The following is a 17,244-nucleotide window of genomic DNA, read 5'->3' as shown; positions in this document are numbered from 1 at the left end:
AACGAAGTCAGTTTATATATTTTTATTAGAAATATATGTATCTTGGGCTCGGCTCTCGACGTTGGAAGCAGTGCTCGGGGCACTTTTTTAGTACTACTCCTATTTTTCTGCCTTTATTTATTTCTCCATAATTCACTATTCTTATATTTGGCGCACTAGCAACGAACCTTTCAAATAGTAGTAACACTTGGAATCCCTGGAATAGATGCCGACGCATTACTTTTCGGGTAGGACCAAGAAAGGCGCAAATCTTAATAATTTTATAATTGTTTTTAAGCAGTAATGGTCTTACAAAATAGGATTCTTCAAAATTGACTTTTCTTCAGGAAAAAACTATACCGGTTAAATACATTATATATTTTACAGTTAAACACATAGTGTGCTTGCAAAATGTCTAGCTCATAGAATTTGTCTCGCAACGTTCGCCGCTATCCTTTTCATGCAAGACTCTGGAGCTGTTACACGAGTATAATACGTGTAGTTCACCATAACAACCGTTTCTTAGCTATGTTAGTTGCATTTAATTTTTTTGAAGAAATTAACGGTGGTGGTAATAATAATAATAATAATAATAATGATGATGATGATGATGATAATAATCGTAGATAATATATGCCTTTAAACGGTATATCTAGCACACTGTTAACACACCAAAAGAGATGACGGTAATAATAGGAGATTAAGTCTTCGCAGTAGTCCAAATGTTTACATTTCCGGCTACATTTGCAGCAGATCCGGATTCGATTCCCGATAATGTCATAGATAGGCTTATTTATCTGCCTATCATAGTTATAAAGGCGTTTAACGGACAGGACATGGAGCAATCCAAAGCACTTCAGCCAAAAGAGGCTTTTGTGCACTCGTGATGGAATGAGTTGCGTGCCTATTGTGCTGTCCGGGTAAGCCGGCCTTATAATTCCCCATATTAAGTATTCCTCTCCAGCCTTCATCACCGTACCTCTGGTGATGATCTGCCGTTCCTCATTGATCTACAAGTATACAGAACGTTAAAAAGAAATATTCCATATTTTGAGAGAAGGTAGTATGCACCAAAACAAGAAAAAGAACTCTAACAATTATAGATCCTAAAACTCGTACCTTAAGATCTATGAGCACTTGCTTATCATCGCTATAGGAGGTGATCAATGTGATTTCCATTCATAGTAATGCATCCTTCTGCCCTACGTCTTAGGAAATCACGCACTCTTTGAAACATTCCTGGTTGGTCTCGGATGTGCTGGCAGGCATTGATGACGCGCTCCTGTAGTGCTTATAGTGCTGTTAAAAGAAAAAGTGGCCACTCTCTGGAAACTGAGTTCCCTTCTGGTATCTCCGCTACAATTCGGAGACAGGCATCCTGGACGAGTTTCCACAAATCAGGACGTCTTGGAGGGGGATTGGGCCAATTTTTCCGCATGTGTTTCTTTACTTGTATCCCCGTAGCTCAGTCGGAAGAACGTCGCATTTAGATGTCACGTCTCAGGTTCATATCCTCGTCACTCCTTTTCATTTTATTGTGTTACAGGATAGTATATAATGTAATAATATAAGAAAAAAACTAGCATTAGTTAGTATTATGCAATTGTATTGTTTCAAATCTAACATTAAATTTATATTACTTATATCGCTAAAGAACGATAACAGAATACAAATGATAACTCGAATATTATTTATATCGCTTAAGAACGATAACAGAATACAAATTACAATAACTTGGATATTAATTATATCGCTAACGAACTATGACGAAATAAAATGATAACTTAAATATTATTTATAACGTCAAAGAATGATAACAGAATATAAATGATAACTTGAATATGATTTATATCGCTGAAGAGTGATAACAAAATAAAATGATAGCTCGAATATTATTTATATCGCTAAAGAACGATAATGGAATATAAATGATAACTTGAATATTATTTATATCGCTAACAACGATAACAGAATATAAATAACTTTAATATTATTTATACAGGATCACTAAAGAACGATAACAATATAAATGATAAATATCGGTTTGTTTAATTAATATAAAATGGCGGCCGGGTAGCTCAGTTGGTAGAGCAGCTGGCTACGGACTAGAAGGTCCGGGGTTCGATCCCAGGTGGTGACAGGATTTTTTCTCGTTTCCAAACTTTCAGAACGGCCCCGAGGTTCACTCAGCCTCCTATCAAATTGAGTACCGGGTCTTTCCCGGGAGTAAAAGGCGGCCAGAGCGTGGTGCCGACCACACCACCTCATTCTAGTGCCAAGGTCATGGAAAGCATGGGGCTCTACCTCCATGCCCCCCAAGTGCATTCATGGCATGTTACCTTTTTACCGGTATTTAAATAAAATCAGAGTATTTATATCGCGAAATATTGGTAAAAGGCATGCAACCAATATATTAGATATAAGATCTAAAAGAGGAGCACATTGTAATTCAGACCACTATTCAGAGTAAAATACAGGGCTAATGTTAGAATAAAGTACCGAAAACAAGGAAAAGGTAAAAGAAGAGAAAAAATTAATATATTCATATTAAAGGATGAGAAAGTACTAAATGAATAAAAGATGAAATAAACAAGAAATTAAATAACAATATAATCAAGGATATATCAGATGTTGAGGAAGCATGGAAGTATCTGAAAGAGCAGATAATACTGTAGATACGGCACAAGTGGTTTTAGGGAAGGAACCCAAGAGAGACAGAAATGAGTGGTTCGTTGAGGAATGTAAGAATATGATGGAAGATAGTAACAAGGCATATAAGGAATATCTGACGAAACTTATACGTCAAAAATATGAATTCTACAGAAATCAAAGAAGAGAGGCTGATAAAATCTGTAGAAAGAAGAAGATAACAGTGATAAATAAATATATTATATGTATGGCTGAAGATTTTAAGGATAACAGAATATTTGATGGCTTTAAAAAAGTTAAACAATTAAGAGAAGGCTTTAAACCCAGGACGACACTATGCAGAGATACTAATGGAACATTTTTAAGTAATCCTAACGAAATACAGAATAGATGGAATGGCTATTTTAATACACTATTGAACACAAATGAGCATGTTGATGAGAGGATAGAACAGTTAAACCAAATATTGGGAAATGGCGATGGAGAGGATGTAGAAGGAATGTGGAAGCCAGATGAATTGGGTGTGGAGATAGCACTATCCAAGCTGAGAAACAATAAAGCACCAGGAATTGATGGAATAGCATCAGAATTAATTAAAGTAAATAGTGGACACATCATTATTAAGCAACTACATGAAATAATAACCGAAGTATGGGAAAATGAAGAAATACCAAAGGATTGGAGGCAGAGTGTAGTATGTCCAATATCTTATATATAAAAGTCAATGTGACTATGTATGTATGTATGTATGTATGTATGTAGGCTCAATACAAATCTACACGCTTTGACCGATATTTGCCAAAGTTGGCACATTTAACCTTCATAACCCGGAGAAGAACATAGGCTACATTAAAATTGGACAGATGGACGTTAAATTATTGAAAACAATAAAAATTAGAACGTAAAAAGGCCTTTATGATATTAAAGTGGCCTCTTCTACAATCAATTGTTTTTTATTGACGTCATCCAGTCACGTCTTCTTCCGTTGTAAAAGGGACCATCTTTACTAATAATAAATCTGTAGCCGAAATGTTTCTGGTAATTTTCGATTTTCCAAAAATAATTGGTCCTAACATATATAATTAACCACCCTGAAACCGAAAATCGCTTTTTTGACATTTTTGTTTGTATGTCTGTCTGCCTGTATGTTTGTTACCTTTTGACGCGATAATGGCTGAACCGATTTCGATGAAAATTGGAATATAAATTAAGTTCGTTGCAACTTAGATTATAGGCTATATGGCATTCAAAATACGCCATTTAAAAGGGGGGTTATAAGGGGGCCTGAATTAAATAAATCGAAATATGTCGCTTATTATTGATTTTTATGAAATATGTTACATAACAAAAGTTTCTTTAAAAATGATTTCTGATAAGTTTTATTCTCTGAAAAATTTTGATAGGACTGATATTTAATGAGATAAATGAGTTTTAAAATTAAAATAACTGCCATCTAAGGCGGTGTATGAAATAAAAAACAAATGACTTCGTCTATAAGGGGCCTTGGACACAACAATCGAAAGCTATGAAACATAGCCTACACACAATGTTTCTGTGTTTGTATGGTAATATCGGAAGCTAAATTAACCGATTTGTATAATTAATTATTATTTCAGCATTGGAAAGTGTAGTTTCTCTGGATGGACATAATGCTATAATGTTATTACAGTAACTTGTGAGTGAATTGAGGACAGGTAAGATTAAAATAGCTTCTTATGCACAGAAAACTTGATAGGTTATTCTGTATATTAATTTCCTGTATTTCTTATAATAATGTTTATGAACATATTCATTTTTATCTCAGAGAATTAACGAACAACGGGAGTGTATTGATTTAGTATGTAGTAATAGTACGTTAGCTTAGCAATCCATTATTTTATAATTCAAATTTTAACTATGCTCAATTGAATCGTGTTAAAATACATAAAATACATATGCAATAAATGCAATGCAAAAAATTGGGTAATGAGCCAAGCAGATTATGTTGCGCTGTTTTAAAAGCTGTTCCTCCTGAGATTCAAGAGCTCCCACAACAAATTAAAAACTTTCTAATTCGAGTACATCCGTTATCAACACACTTTTTCATAATATAATATAATATAATATAATATAATATAATATAATATAATATAATATAATATAATATAATATAATATAATATAATATAATATAGTATAATAAATCTGTAGCCAAAATTTTTCTGTTAATTTTCGCTTTTCCAAAAATAATTGGTAATAACAATTAAGAAACATGTTAAAGGAATTGTCATTGCACCAAATGAGTGGTTTCTGGATCAAAATGATCGCATTTTAATATTTTAAATACAATTTAAATTAAGTAACATATTAAACGATTTATCCTTCTATCAAACACGAATGTTCCCTGGATCAAATGTCCTATTTTAATTATGTAATTACTTTATATTTATTTCTAACGGGTGCAGCGGAGCGCACGGGTACGGCTAGTATAAAATAAAATATTAAATTAAAATTACGTAAATGAGGTACGATCTCTTGATTGAATGTATCATGGGCAATAATATACAATACAAAATGACATAAAACATATATTTGTTTAGTTTTTATAAATTCAAAATCAAACATAATAGACAGCAAACGTAAAACATTCATAATACTTAAATTCAAGCATTTCAATAGATAGCTCTCTGTAGCGTAGTGATAAGATGAGTGATTATAGTGTAAGGGGTCACAGGTTCGAACCTGAGCTCAAGTCCTCTTTTTTTTAATTTTGATAATTTATTTACATTATTTTAGATACGTTATTTTATTTTAACCCGCCATAAAGGGAGTTTTACTACATAAATAATATACCCGTAGTATTTTATTTATGCTGTCTCAAACAAAGTTACCATACAATTAATACAATGATGTCTTAATATATATGGTAAAAGTGAATGTGGGTATGTATGTTCTCTATACAAATCTACACGCTTTGACCGATATGTGCCAAAGTTTGCACATTTAACCTTCATAACCAGGAGAAAAACATAGGCTATAATAAAATTGTACAAATGGACGTTAAATTAATTAAAATAGAAATAAATACGACCAAACATGTAATATTAAAATGCTATCTTCTATAGTCAATTGTTGTTTTATTATTGTCTTTTGTATTTAACATCGACTTTCACAAGGCCATGGAAATTATAACACGAATAACATTGTTGGTAAACATCATGAAGGCTAAAACTAGATAATTCGTACAATAAATATCTTTACGCAGTCCATGACCGTATTATGAATTTCTCGATGCAGTTATAGATAGTGAGCAGGCTGTGTTTTATCCAACTGAATTCTAGAATTCTTTCAAACTACAAGGATTACTACCACATAATTTACTTAATATTGAATAACCAGACGTACTATTGCGAAATATTAACCCACCAAAATTATGCACCAATATGAATTGGTGTGAAGAACCCATGCGAAACGTAATAGAAGTCGCAATATTAACTGGAAAAACGAAAGTATAAGATGTTTTTATCTCACGTATTGCTATGATACCCATTCTATTTAATACAATTGCAATTTCAGTGCGACTAGCATTTGTAATGACCATATTAAAATGAAGCTCAAGGACAGTACCTCAAAGTTGCAGACATTTACTTAAAAACTGCGTGTTTTTCACATCCTCGACTATACAGTATTTTGTACAAAGGAGTGGGGGGAAAAAAAAAAAAGATTTTACACATATCAAAAAGCAATTCAATGATATTTCTGTCATGTTGCTAATGTAGTATGTGAATGTACATAAGCCGACTGACAATAGCATTGTATTAATTCTAAAATATACGTATCTCAAAATATTGTTGTTCACGTCTGAAAATATGTTACTGCGAAATTCTATCTGTATAATCACGTTGCAAATGTAGTATGTTATGCGTTGTGGAAATAATCTCTTAATTTCTAAAATACCGTCAAACCTATACGTCTCTCAGAATATTAGTCTTTATGTTAAAAAAAAATACTTATTGCAAGTTTATATTGTATCTGTATTCTGTGTATAAAATAAGAATTAATATAATATGTTCTGAATTTGTGAGATATAGTTTTCCAAGTCATATTAAAAAAAAAACTGGATATGATAGGGGAACTAGGCCTAAAATGACATACCTTAAGGAAATCTTGAAAAAATATGTATCCTTACCAAATTTGTTTTTGTCAATTATATATATCTAATACTACAACATTAACACATATATTAAGATCAACAGAAAGTGAAAAATACTGACAGACAATCTTTAACTGAAAGGTATGTTTGAAAATAGACAAACTATGTCATTTTACCCAAGTTACTAGGGTAAAGTGACACACTTAAGTTAATTTTTACATAGTTCAAAAAAATTGTTCCCTTAGATACACTTGCACATTCATTGTGTGCCCATGAGAAACATTTCTTTGCATTGTAGCCATGTTTCTTCTGGTTTATATTGGCTGTAAAATTCATTGCAGTACAGACACCATCGAAGTCACTCTCTTCATCTTGGTCCCCATTGCTTAGATCAAACTGAAGCTGTGTTTTTCCTCTGTTTGCTGAACACCTTTCTTCTACAGCTTTTCTTTCAGCTTCCTTTAATTTTAATTGGTTAATAAAAGAGATGCTCGATTTGGGACCCTTCATGTGTTCTCTTTCTTCTCGCCACCGATCTAGTGCCAGAGGGAATCGGGGAGATCTCTTGCTATGTCACATGAGGTGAAGGCCTCGTTTGTGACGTTTCCGCTGCTGGAGCAGTTGTTGGTGATGGCTCTATCATATGTTCTTTTGCATTTCTTGTTGTTGAACTGCTCTTCTGTGTTGCATCCTTTGGCCTTTCTGTAGGGACTGCATTCGTTAGAGGTCTGTCTGTGGGCGCTGCAGGACTAAATAAGTGATCAGGAAATATGTCCGAATTGAGTGGACAAATTCTTGTTGAAGAAAATCCACCCAATGCATTGGTGATGGTTGCAGCTTTTCCATAGACTTCAGAAAATAAGTCCGCAATTTGAAACTGTGTTATCACCCATACAGGATGGTTGCTATGCCACTTTGTAACGACCTGATCATATGTTTTCAAAGGCGCGAAGAAAGAGCCATCAAGTGGCTGGAGTCGGTGGGTGCCAACGAGCACAGAATGCATAGAGTAGATATAAACAGCTTGGAGGTGAAGCCGCTTTTGTGGACAGTCGCCATCATGATGCTACCAAAACATTGGGCTCCCGATTAGCACATGGGCAGTTGATTGTGATGTTGCATCGTTGTTTTAATTAATAAATGAAGTAATTTCAATATGCCTACATGTACTGCGTATGGCTGCAGAAACAGGTTTTCAAAAATAATTCCTGGAATAACTTTTCACGGGCAAATATGAAAAAAATCGAAAAATCGAAGGAGAATTGGGAGGAAAATTTAAAAGGTACGCAAAACGCGTCCTTGCAAGGGGTTGGGGGCTGTACAAAACTAAATATGTGAGCTCCAAGCCTGTTGGCCACTAGTCTCACTCCGGGTTACGCTGCTCCCCTGAAGGAGCTCTAGAAAATTTTGAAGGGGAAGCCGAAATTGGACGTAACCTCTTAGGTACCACATACGCGAGGGGGGCTGAGATTGATCAATTGATCACTGAACGGGGCGAGGTGGAGTTGGCTGGTGTTTGCCGTTAGGATGGCAAGACGCCGTCATCTGTTGTTCGATGACAAAGCAGGTGAAGGCCGTCGGAAGAAGCGCCGTGATATCTAAGCTGCAATTTGAGAGGTCCCTGTCCTTTCAATTTGCGACTTATTGAGTGACCTCGTATGTTTAATAGACTATTAATATTATCTGAACTAGGGCATACATAATTTATAATAAAGGTGGAGTATATATGGGGAAGGGCATATAGGTCCGTGGCCCATTTCTTATAATGCTCATCCCGACATTTGTCTTACGCCTGAGGAAAACCACGGAATACCTTAGGCAGGATGAGTTGTCTCATATAAGAGACTAGCCAATTTGGCTATTATGTAGGAGGTCATGAGCCTTGTTGATTTGTCTCAATTTCGAGACCAGCCATTTGGCTATATGATGGCTCAATTGCGAAGAGGGGGGAGAGATGTAATTGCAAATATGCATGTGTGAAATGTACTTATTACCGGGAGGCTAGATACGGTAATGAATGATTTAGCCTAAGTTAGTCGGTTAGATTCGTATTGTTCACGTATTTGTTTGATTAAGAGAAAGGATTAGTGTATTGATATTATTGTAATTAATTTTTATAATCACTAAATCAGACACGCTTTGTAAACTTAGCATTTACGAGCGAAGCTAATCTAACAACGCAAGTTGGAAGTTTGTGTCGCGTGCTATAGAAAATGGGTGTAACGAGGTTTCTCTTCAACCGAATGCACGTATTCGTTTGATGAAAAAGAAATAGTGTATTAATATTATTGTAATTAATTTTTGTAATCACGAAATCAGACACGCTTTGCAGACTTAGCATTTACGAGCGAAGCTAACCTAACAACCCATGTTGGAAGTTTGTGTCGAGTGCTATAGAAAACGGGTGTACCGAGGTTTCTCTTAAACCGAATGCACGTATTCGTTTGATGAAAAAGAAATAGTGTATTAATATTATTGTAATTAATTTTTATAATCACGAAATCAGACACGCTTTGCAGACTTAGCATCTACGAGCGAAGCTAACCTAACAACCCATGTTGGAAGTTTGTGTCGAGTGCTATAGAAAACGGGTGTACCGAGGTTTCTCTTAAACCGAATGCACGTATTCGTTTGATGAAGAAAAAGAAATAGTGTATTAATATTATTGTAATTAATTTTTGTAATCACGAAATTAGACTTATGCTTTGCAGACTTAGTAGCTTCATTAACTCGGTCGTGAACTGACTTGCCCCACTTGGTAATAAAACTTCACTTTTGTTCGCCATTATAATCTAATTATATACTATAAACGAAGAGCCTATCAAATATTATATGGTTAAGAGCATTCCATTTTTTCTCTAAACAAAATCGGGACATCTATACGAAATACTGGTAAAAGGAAGAGAATGATAATTTGCGTTAAGAAGCTAGTTTCATTATTAAATCGAAGCAAATGGATCAACCTATAGAAGTAATTATTATAGGGTAGCATTTTTATTGGACTAGTAGCAAAATAAGGTCAAACTGTTATCTTCCTTTTTTATCATTATTGTTTGTTTAACCTTCCAGATTATCTATTAAATACCATACTGCAATTTGAAGAGCTGCCAATTTAAATAACCTGTATATATGTGATTTAGCGATGACAATTTCGTAATTTTTGCTAAAAATACGTGCATAGCGATTCTGTATTACGAAACAAACAAGAAATTAGGGACATATGGAATTCTTATTATCATAAGATCTTCTATAACGTAATAGCTATTTTGCAATGTTTTGGTAGCAACAAGATGGCGTCAGGTCCATCAAACCGGCTTCACTCCGTCCAATGGTATTAAGATGCTAGTGTCTGCTCTATTGTATTCTCGTTGGTGGGTGCAGTGACGAGGGAAGGCTAACATGACGTGTAATCACTGTTGCCAACTTCTGTGCACTATAGAGCTGCAAATCCAAACTCATCTTACAATGTTTTGCACAAAAGCGCTTTTTGGTGAAGTAGGTGCAAGTAAACTTCAGACTCTCAAAGCCTAGCTCATTCATAAGAGGATAAATCAGAGTAACAAAATTCAGTGCATATACATATTGAAAATATATTTATTTTAGAATCTTTAGGGTTTTATATATTTTAAAGAAATCCCCATCTCACCTATTTTAAAATCAGTTAGCTTTACGAAAAATTCAGTCGAGCAATGAGAGAGATGCCACTAAATATTACATAATTTCACAGAAGTAATCACTAATCAGCCATTGTAAACAAATTTGACACCAATTTTGCAAATCGCTATCGCCCATAATATATGGCTTCTCATTTCCAGTCAGAAACATGCACTTAGGTAAAATGACATAGTATGTCAATTTTAGCCAAGTAGGTGGTATGTCATTTTACCCGGAATGAAGAAGAATAAGAAGTAGTGTTAGTACGACCTAACCTCTTTATGAATTTTGATATTGTAATGCTTTTTATATAGGGAAATATTCATGTTTTCAGTCATGAACATTATTTCACCAGTATCTGAAGCTTAAAAGGACAAAAAATACATAACATACCTCAACAATATTATATCGTCTTGCACTTTTTCCTTTAGTTGCACTTGCTTCACCAAAAAGCGCCTTTGCTTGCTAAAACTTGGATGTAATCACTGTTTCCATCTTCTGTGCACTATAGAGCTGTAAATTCAAACTCAGCTTACAGTGTTTTCACAAAACACATAGTATGTCATTTTAGGCCTAACTCCCCTATAAGTGGGTGTACAGCGGTCAAGGGGTAAAAAATCTTCCAATATAAATTAAATTATATATGTACATATTGATTCGATGCTGAAACTGATCAGAAAGAGGAAAAGGAATCATATTATCGTTGGGTTTTACTTTGTTCATAGTTTGATTTTTCTATCATTTTATTTGTATTTCTGGCGGTGTGGAAGAGAAGGCCTAATGGCCTTAACTACACCAGAATAAATAAATAAAAACAAATATATAAATAAATAAAAACCTTGAACGTCAGGCACATGATGACATGTTTTCTTTCGGTGCCTGATTTACGATTGTTTTAAATTGATTTAACGCTAGCAGGCATTTCGCTAAGGAGTTCATCAATTCATGTAAGTGACGTTAAGTAAAGAATAAATCTTAGCTTAGTAAAGGCAATTCGTTTTGGTTGTCTATAGTTAGGTTTCCGAGATTTCCAAAAATGTAATAAGCAGTTTAATTGAAAACAGAAGCAGAAAGGAAAACCCGTGCAATGCCGGGTGCTTTTAGCTAGTATAAAAATAAAGGAGATACGTTGAAATGTACAAACTATATTATGTAACTGCTATAAAGTCTTTACAATGATATTGAAAAACAGATTATAACCACATGCAAAACAGGTAATAGGTAGATACGAAGCAGGATTTAGAAAGAGTAAATCAACAATAGACCATGTATTTACTGTTAAGATAATTCTGGAAAAAAAAAACTATAGGAATTTAAAATAGACTTATATTAGCTTCTTGTGGACTTTAAACAGGCATATGACTCTATTAATAGAGAGAAATTGTATAGTATCATGCTGGATTTTGGTGAAAATAACCATGGATAATTAGTCTTCAGAGTTGAAAAACAAGAAGAACTTATGGATATGGTATATACTACCAAACGTTGATGGGTTGGCCCCGGTTCTCTTTAATATAGCACTGAAACATGTAATAAGGAAACTATAAAATACATACGGATGGAACTCTGATTCACAAATCCTTGCAACTCGTCGCTTATTAAGATGACATAAACATAATGGCAAGGACAAAAAGGGACCTAACTAAAACTTTTCAAGATCTTCAAGAAATCTCGAAAGAAATTGGTCTATAAGTAAATATGGAGAAAATCAAAATGTTAATACAAACATGCAGGAATAACCTGAATAATAATACACAACAATTAGATCAAATAGAAATAAATACAGAGTGTTTAAAAATACGGGGCATAATTTCAGGTATGTATTTCCCACATGTAGACAATCAAAATAGTTCATTACAACATGTGTCCGGAAATGTTTCATTTCCGAGTTATGGCCTTCACAACATTGAAATTCACCAGAACGTTTTCCTTTCCGCAGGTCGTTGTCATTACAGAAGATGTTCAAAATGTCCACCTCCTGCTTGAATACAGACCTCACATCGATGTCTCATTGACCTGCGAACACGATCCCAAACTCCAGGAGTATTGCGTATGTCCTCAGAACATGCCACAATTCGATTCCGAAGGGATTCCAAATCAGACACCAGAGACGAATAAACCAATGATTTTAAATGGCTCCACAAGTAGAAATCGAGAGGGTTCAGATCAGGTGAGCGTGGAGGCCAAGCAATTGGGCCACCTCTACCTATTCATCGATCAGGAAACCTTCGATCCAAGTACCGGCGAGCCGTACGACTGAAGTTTGCAGGAGCGCCATCATGCAAGAAGTGAATGTGTTGACGATTGATCAGTGGAGTGTCTTCTAAAACATGAGGTATGATGTTTTCCAGGAAGTTTGTGTACGCCTGCCCCGTAAGTCTGTTTACAAGTACATAGGGTCCAACTAATCGATCACCAATGATACCGGCCCACATATTGAGGGAGAACCGCACCTGGTGATGAGATGGAACAGTTGCACGTGGGTTTTCATACGCCCATACATGCTGATTGTGGAAATTTGTTATGCCATCTCGTGTGAACTGTGCTTCATCTGTAAATAATACTAAGGCAGGAAAGTTCGGATTTACACCACACTGCTGCAAGAACCACTGACAGAACCTAACTCGTGCAGGATAATCTGCTGGTGACAGGGCCTGTACACGTTGCAAATGATAAGGGTACTATTCAACAGTCTCCAGACAGTCGTATGAGGAACATTGACTTACAACGCTACCCTTCGTGTGCTGATAGAAGGAGTCATGTTCACAGCCTCCAGAATCTCCTCCTGTACTTCTGGAGTTGTAGATCTTGGTCGTCTCCTTCCCAAACCAGGAGAGTTAAATTTTCCATACTCGCACAGACGGTAATGGAGACGTACAAATGTCTTCCGATCTGGACATTGTCGCTGTGGGTACCTCTCCTGGTACAAACGACGAGCCAGCGCAGCATTGCCGTCCGCCTTACCGTACATGAAGCGTATCTCTGCCAGCTCTTGATCTGAATACATGTCGCACAGTCTAATGCCTACACAACACTGAATGTAACCTTCGCCTCGGAATTAACTGTCAGAGTGCCCTCTTAATGTCTCCTTTGACGGCAACGACCTGCGGAAAGAAAAACGTTCCTGTGAATTTCAATGTTGTGAAGGCCATAACTCGGAAATAAAGCATTTCCGAACACATGTTGTAATGAACTATTTTGATTGTCTACATGTGAGAAATACATACCTGAAATTATGCCCCGTATTTTTTAAACACTCTGTATAGTTCAAGATTTTACATATTTATTTAGGTACGATAATCAACAACAATAATAATGGAATTCAAGAGATGAAAATAGATTGTCTAAAGCAAACAACGCCTACTTTCAATTATTATCCATATTTAAGACTAAAGATATAGGCTTACACCGACAAACAAAGATAAGACTTTATAAAACAATAATAAGGGCATTACTAATATATGGTTGCGAAACAAAGACAATAACAAAGAAAATAGAAAACACGTTAAATGCTTTTGAAAGGAAGATATTGAGAAGGATTTTTGGTCCAGTGAATGAACGCGGGCTGTAGAAAGTCAGATATAATAACGATATATATTAGATATGTAAGGACCAGACATAATGAAAGTAGTTAAATTGAGAAGGTTGCAGTGGGCAGGTTATGTGCTAAGGATGAGCGCACAAAGCATACCTTTAAAATCTTTAAAGGGAAAACGTATGGAAATAGACCAATCGGTAGACAGAGAGATTATGGTTTGATGAAGTCAGAGAAGATGGAAGGATTTTGGATAGTAGAAACATGGAAAGGGATGCGACAAATTGGGAAGAGTGGAAGCAACGTCTGAAAGAAGCCGAGACCCGATTTGGACTGTAGAGCTACAGAAGAAGAAGAAAAAGAAGAAGAAAGAACGATAAAATAAAATGATATCTTGAATATTATTTGTAATGTTAAAGAACGATAACAGAATATAAATGAAAACTTGAATATTATTTATATCACTAAAGAACGATAACAAAATAAAATGATAACTTTAACAAAGCTCAACCTCACAACTTTCGAATCATTAAGCGAAAACACTACCGTTGCTGTACGAGGCCCAGATGTGAACGACTCCTGCTTAAACATCTTAGTTCCGAAAGTGCTTCTAAAAGCGCATGCATCATGTAACATCACCGTTATCCGAAGTGGACTTAGAAAATTTTCGCTGTTTACGAGTGTGGGGCCACTTTATTTTTTATTTTTTTTTTGACAGATGTACATCACTGATGAGGGTTGCATACACCAAAGCCTAGATCATATATGTAACAGATAACTCATCGCTATGTTAAAATCGGGAGCACTATGAAGAGAACAACCGCCAGGATCGCCACCCGTCCGCCGTAAACGAACAGGAGATGGCAGTACAGTCGCTAATGCAATTCAAATGGGAATTATGACGTGACTCCCTATGTAACAACTAGATGGCAGCGTAGTAAACCTGACAAAAGTTGTTAACCTCAAAGCCTATAAGGCTGACCTATCTGGGTATATATGATGTAGGACCAAAGCCTTCAAGTGTCCCCAAAACAAAAATAAAAAATCCAAGGGATTAAGGTCAGGTCAGGGGAACGAGCAAGCCAACGTACTGGACCTCCCCGACCAATCCATCGTCTATTAAATTCTGTGTTAGATGTTGTCTCGGTGGAAATATGCTTGTGCTCCATCATCCATGAACCACATCCCTAACCTTCGAAAGTATGGCATTTTCTCCAAGACAGGCAATTCGTTTGCTTTGAAATGATCATACATTGCACCATTCTGTTTGGTAGTATGTAAGATCCTATTAGTCTATCACCAATAGTTCCTCCCTAAATATGAATTGAAAATTGCTTCTTTAACTGCGAGAGGATTTTCATCAGCACACACATGTTTATTATAGAAATTAACAATCCCATCTCTCGTGAAACCAGCCTCATCTGTAAACAACATCTTTGTGTATTTTACAAAAAAGCGATGGTGAACAAGTGCTCAGAGCTCTTAAGTTATGACTTTTAGGATCCATGTTTGTTAAACTTTTTTCTTTATTTTGGTGCATAGGCTCTACTGCCTCCTCTCAAAATATGGAATACTTTTGTAACACACTATAGGCTATATGTATGAGTCCTCATCCCCGATTGGCAGGAAAGAACCGGTACCTGTTATATAAATCTTTGAGTCGTCTAGAACCCACTATCTACCAATCTTTGTAAGAACATCCAATGTGAGGAATGGCCGATTCAGAGTCACGCAACACAGGAGATCCCATATTTTTTCGAGATAATAATAATAATAATAATAATAATAATGATAATGATAATGATGATGATAATAATAATAATGAAATGGGAATTGTGGACAGTGTTAGTATGACGAGGGAAAACGGGAGAAACCCGAGAAAATTCCTTACAAGTTTGGCTTTGTCGACCACAAATTTAACACCGTCATCGCGGAGTTGCCTTGTTAGATCACTTCGTAGAGCGCTGACCTACGATGACTTCAGACCTTAGCTCTGCAAGTGAACTAATAAGGCGATTTCCTTATTATTGATATTCGGTACCGGTAAATGTTCTTTAAATTATGTTCATATTTTGTTGACTTAAGCAGTGTCTTTGCATCGTGATAGTGCTCTGGAAGTTATATTGAGTTGTAAGTTTTTCAGAGTGAAAATTTCCTCGAAATGTAGGCCTATAGAAATTGTCCTCTATAGGCGACATTTTTTTAGACGTTTTACATTTTAAATATCACAGTTTTCTATTTTACTTAGTATAATTTTTTTAATGTAAGAACATTCAATAAATATGTGGGGAAAATGATTACGTAACTATGAATATCTTTCTTCACAACGTTATTGTTGATTTAGATATATTACTCACTCCACGGGCGTACGCATGAAGGGGTTACCGGGTTTGAACCTCCCCACCTTGAACTTAAAATGATATTTAGATTTCAATATATTTTTTATACATAATCGTTTTCCCTTCTATAATGTTTCACTGTTAGAGTAACAAAATTTACATCGATATAAGGCATAGTGCTGCTACCCTTCCTTCAGTATAATCGCTGTGCTTAGTGCTGTGGCATATTCGAATTATGACAATGCTGTCTTTGTTATAGAGAGACCTACCGCATAGTACCGACCTTGTAAAAAAATGAAGCCCACACAATATGAAATTGAACTTGTTTGTTAAAAATTGGATGACTGTGAAAAAATTCCGTTTCAAAGATTTTATAAGGATATTAATGAACATGTATCATTAGACCATAGTATAATATTAATAATTATACCGTAACATAATAATAATAATAATAATAATAATAATGCTGATAATAATAATAATAATAATAATAATAATAATAATAATAATAATAATAATAATAATAATAATACACAAAATTTAAATTTAAAATACCGATAATGTAAATTGTAAACAATTTTAGTAACGACCCCTTTCTTGACAAAATTCTGCTTTCGCCACTGGTGCACTTTATCAAAATCGTAAAAGGGATAAATATTGGATATAGCTACCACTTGACAGTGTAACTTGAATGTGTTCACTCATCCTTACTTTATTGTTATTAGGTTCAGTGAAAACTAACACCTGCACAATTTTGAAGCCAGTTGTATTAATGTGAAAACGCGTTTGTCATTGTCGAGTTCTGGAATAACGGGAGTTACACAGAAGTATCAATATATTTATTTTGTCATCTAACGCAACCGTATGAGTTTACTGAGCGAGAAGCGGAAACTTGGCTATTGGCAGATGCGCTCCCACGCATAAGTTACGGAAAGAGCGCTTTATTGATGAGTGAAC

General features: G+C 35.2%; 1 protein-coding gene across 5 annotated transcripts in view; it reads left to right on the top strand.

Annotated features, from left to right (window-relative positions):
- Positions 1-17,244, top strand: part of lobo (lost boys) — a 782,641-nt gene that overhangs the window by 119,474 nt on the left and 645,923 nt on the right. The window lies entirely within an intron of this gene.

Source organism: Periplaneta americana, chromosome 8 (genome assembly GCF_040183065.1).
Source record: "Periplaneta americana isolate PAMFEO1 chromosome 8, P.americana_PAMFEO1_priV1, whole genome shotgun sequence".
Taxonomy (NCBI): Eukaryota; Metazoa; Arthropoda; class Insecta; order Blattodea; family Blattidae; genus Periplaneta; species Periplaneta americana.
Note: the sequence above shows the minus strand (reverse complement) of the source record. Positions and strands in the feature narration are given on the sequence as shown.